Consider the following 5,124-nt stretch of genomic DNA (forward strand, 5'->3'; position numbering starts at 1 on the left):
CCTTTAATGAAATAATTACATTACTGCTCAGCATGAAAACAATTTCTCAACAATTTCTAAAAAAAATTGGCTTCGTCATTATTGCAGGTCTGTACAAGTTTTTACCCCAAACTTGTTATAAAAAGTAAGTTATACCCTCTAACTTCGCGGGCGATCTCTTAGTACCTTCCCCCTCTACAATTCTCACTAATTGTAGCTAACTTCGTCAATGACTCTACCCAGTCTAAGAAGCCCTTACAACTCAATGCAACACCTATGTCAAAACTCTAGCTAAGTAAATAGGTTTTATAATTCAGAATAAAACTACTACAACTCAAAGAACGGTAAGCAAAAATCTGCTTAGAAACACGTTCTTCTTCGTTGACAGTTGACTCTCTCTTACTCGACGACTATCTGCTTGAAACATATTCTTTGTATGTGCAATAGTTTCAATTTCATCAATGTGGTGCTATTTATAGGATTAGGAATGACTGTGTTGTGGTAGAAATATTCTCCAAATCCAAATCCAAGCCAAACTTGGTTCAAGAAATGAAGAATCCACTCCTTGTTGGATTTGGTTTGCGTGTCGGCCTCCACACGATCTCTCCTATTTCCAAAGCTATTTTCATGTTTACACTTATGGTAATATTTCCATGTTTTGAACTTGTATTACTTGCACCATTGGATCAAGCCTTAATCCTAATTCCTCAAGGGATTCTTCTTGCGTATGGAACAACTTTCCAGCTTCGGTCACATACCTCCATTTGGTCGTGCTGCTATGATGTAACGTGCGGTCGTCCTAAGGCAACAGGAACAGTGTCCAGTCTTCTATAAAAGGACTTAGTTCTTCAAGTATTTGTGCAACCTCTTGTTGCCAGCATTATCAGTTTCTTTAGGAGATCTACTAAGAACCAGGTTCTTGTATATGTTTGTCCATTATGCTTGAACATTGTTTGTCAATCATCAAAACATCATCAAATCTTGGATTCATATTCAGCTCGCCAAAACAGTACAACATATTCTTAATGTTTGTATTTACTGTATAGGAGATGATTTTCTGAAACTATGACGATTTGCCGCAAAAAGAATGAAAAAATGGACTTTGAAGTCTGAGTGGAAGTCTAAAACATAAAATGGGATCAAGTCTAGGACCAGAACACAAAGCGCGCATGAAGAAAAGTTGAAAAATCAAGTAACCTGAAATTGCACTGGCACGGCGCGTATGTACCGCACGCCACAGCGTGTTAGTGCAAAAGCAGGCCTTGTTTGAGAAAATCAAGTCTCTGAAGATCAGGCTTGACAGCGCGTCTGCTTTGTGAGCACTTGGTGCTCAGATCCTAGATTTAATCTCATTTTATGCTTTGGATTTCTACTCAGGCTTCAAAACCAATTTCTCATTCTTTATAGCATCAAATCATCCCATTTTCACAGATCGTCTTGTGGGGTCCATCCCCATACCCATGATTTAAGTGAAATGTTTATTTCCTTTGACAAAGTGTGTGAATGTGATCTGCAGCAATTTCCTTTTGCAGATACAATCTTTGAATTGGCACAGGCCAATTAATGCCAAGCGAAAAAATTGCACACTCCATCCCTATAAATAGGGAGCTCTCTTTCAGTTTAAAGACACACCAAAAATCTCAGACAATACATCTGAGTGAGAGCAAAGTGGGGTATACCATAGACTGTGTAAGAAAATAGTCTGTGAAGAAAAATAGAGTGTGAGTGATATTGTAGTGAGGTGGGAAAATCAAAAGAGTATTATTTCTTTTGAGGGTGTAGTGGTCTTAGGAGTATCTGTACTCGTTACTACACAGTGTAAAATTCTTTGCTATAGTGATATCAGTTGCTCCTCTTGGCCGTGATTTTTTCCCTTTTTCAGAAGGGTTTCCAAGTAAAATTCCGGTGTCATTATTGCTTCATTTTATTCTTGCTGACTTAACCATAACTTAGTGTTCCGCGTTTATCACTAATACCGTGAATATTATTTTTGCGGGTTTATTTATTTCTTAACAAGTGGTATCAGAGCTAAGGTTCTGTCTGAGTATGCTCTGTGGTTGCAGCATAGTCTGAACTTTCACATCATAAAAGAATTACTTTGGTCTCCGAATAAATAGTATTTATTTGTGATAAACGATGGAAGCCAACACTAGTAGAATGGTTACTTTGAGTGGCGTAAATTATGTCATTTGGAAGGGCAAAATGGAAGATTTGCTCTATGTCAAGAATTTTCATCAACCTGTCTTTGCCACTAAAAAGCCTGATAATAAATCAGATGAAGAGTGGAATTTGTTGCATCGGCAGGTTTGCGGCTTTATTAGACAGTGGGTTGACGATAATGTGTTGAACCATATTTCTGGGGAGACACATGCTCGGACCCTATGGGAGCATCTTGAAAGTTTGTATGCTCGGAAAACTGGTAACAACAAGATGTTTTTGATAAAGCAAATGTTGGGTTTAAAATACCACGATGGTTCCGCAATGACAGATCATCTGAATATTTTTCAGGGGATCATGAACCAGTTATCTGCTATGGGCATTAATTTTGATGAAGAAATTCAAGGCTTGTTTCTACTTGGTTCCCTACCAGATTCTTGAGAAATTATTAGAACTTCATTATCAAATTCTGCTCCGGATGGTGTGATCTCTATGAATCTTACCAAGAGCAGTATTTTAAATGAAGAGATGAGAAGAAAATCTCAAGGTTCCTCCTCATCAGATGTCTTGGTGACTGACACTAGGGGAGGAGGCAAGAATCGTGGTTCTCAAAATAGAAAACATCTTAGAAGTAAATCCAGAAGCAGACTTAAAGATATTGAGTGCTATCATTGCGGGAAAAAAGGGCACACAAAGAAGTTCTGCCGGATTTTGAAAAAGGAGAATAGAGATAGGGAGGAAAAGAAAGAAGATGGCAATCGTGTTGCCGCTGTCACTACAGAAGATCTTGTTACTATCCTTGATGCGGATCTGATAAATATTGCTTGTGATGAGTCAAGCTGGGTTGTGGACAGTGGTGCCGCATCTCATGTGACATCAAGGAAGGAATTTTTCTCATCCTATACTCCGGGTGACTTTGGAACTTTGAGTATGGGTAATGAGACTGTATCTAGGGTGGCTGGTGTTGGAACGATTTGTTTGAAAACTAGTATTGGAACTAAACTAGTTTTAAATAATGTAAAGCATGCACCTGATGTTCGTTTGCACTTGATCTCTGTTGGTGTTTTGGATGATGAGGGATATGTCAGTACCAATGGTGCTGGAAAGTGGAAGCTCACTAAGGGTTCCATGATTGTGGCTCGTGGCGAAAAGCGTCGTGGTCTATACTGGACTACGGCCTCTACCTGTGTTAATATGGTGAATGCAGTTGAGAGCAATAGCTCTTCAACGTTATGGCATAAGAGGCTTAGCCACATTAGCGAGAAAGGACTAAATGTTCTAGCCAAAAAGAAATTGTTGTCAAATTTCGAAAGTGCTAAATTAGAAAAGTGTGAGCACTGCTTGGCTGGAAAACAAAATAGAGTTTCTTTCAAGTCTCATCTTCCTTCAAGAAAGACAGTGTTGCTTGAGTTAGTACATTCATATTTATGTGGTCCAATGAAGATAAGGACTCTGGGTGGTGCACTTTACTTTGCTACTTTTATTGATGATTGCTCAAGGAAACTTTGGGTCTACATCTTGAAGACTAAAGACCAAGTGTTGGGTGTCTTTAAGCAGTTTCAGGCTTCAGTTGAAAGAGAAACTGGAAAGAAGCTGAAGTGTATTCGTACTGATAACGGTGGTGAATATTGTGGACCGTTTGACGAATGCTGCAAGCAACAGGGTATCAGACACCAGAAAACTCCTCCTAAGACTTCTCAGCTTAATGGTTTAGCAGAGAGGATGAACAGGACCTTGATGGAAAGAGTTAGATGTTTGCTTTCTGAAGCAAAGTTGCCGAATTAATTTTGGGGTGAGGCATTGTTGACCGCCGCACATGTTATTAATCTATCCCCTGCGGTTGCTTTGCAAAGTGATGTTCTAAACAGAGTTTGGTATGGCAAGGATGTTTCCTATGACCACTTGAAAGTGTTTGGTTGCAAAGCTTTTGTACATGTGCCTAAAGATGAGAGGTCAAAATTAACTGCCAAGACAAGGCATTGCATCTTCATTAGTTATGGCCTTGATGAGTTTGGTTACAGGCTATATGATCCAATTGAGAAGAAGGTCGTGAGAAGTCGTGATGTTATCTTCGTGGAGGATCAAACCATTGAAGATATTAACAAAGCGGAGAAGATAAAATCTTCAAGTTCTGAAAGTTTAGTTAATCTTGATCAAGTCCCTCATACAAATGTTGATGACGTTGGTGGGCTCGATGACGATGGTGATGCCCAGAATCATGTTCCAGATCAGCATGTTGATGATGATAACGATGCTGCTAATATGAGGTAGATGCTCCAACTCATGAAGTCGTGGATGAGTCAGATATTCCACTTAGAAGGTCTACTAGACAGCATGTTCCTTCTTCCCGTTATTCACCTAATGAGTATGTATTACTCACTGATGGGGGAGAACCTGAATGTTATGAGGAGGCCATGAAAGATGAGCACAAGGATCAATGGATTAAAGCCATGCAAGATGAGATGAAATCTCTGCATGAGAACCATACTTATGAGTTGGTGAAATTGCCTAAGGGCATGAGAGCTTTGAAGAACAAGTGGGTGTTCAAAGTTAAAGCCGAAGAACACAGCTTGAAGCCTAGATACAAAGCTAGATTGGTTGTTAAGGGATTTGGTCAAAGGAAAGGTATTGACTTTGACGAAATATTTTCTCCTGTCGTGAAAATGTCCTCCATTCGGACAGTTCTTGGTTTGACTGCTAGTCTTGATTTGAGGATTGAGCGGATGTGAAGACTGCTTTTCTTCACGGTGACTTAGAAGAGGAGATTTATATGCAACAACCTGAGGGCTTCAAGGCAAAAGGTAAAGAAAATCTTGTATGCAAACTTAAGAAGAGTCTATATGGATTGAAGCAAGCTCTCAGGCAGTGGTACAAGAAGTTTGAATCTGTTATGGGGGAGCAAGGCTATAAGAAGACTTCTTCAGATCACTGTGTGTTTGCACAAAACAATTCTGATGATGACTTTATCATCCTCCTGCTATATGTGGA

This window comes from Lycium barbarum, chromosome 7 (assembly GCF_019175385.1).
Source record: "Lycium barbarum isolate Lr01 chromosome 7, ASM1917538v2, whole genome shotgun sequence".
In the NCBI taxonomy this organism is placed as follows: Eukaryota; Viridiplantae; Streptophyta; class Magnoliopsida; order Solanales; family Solanaceae; genus Lycium; species Lycium barbarum.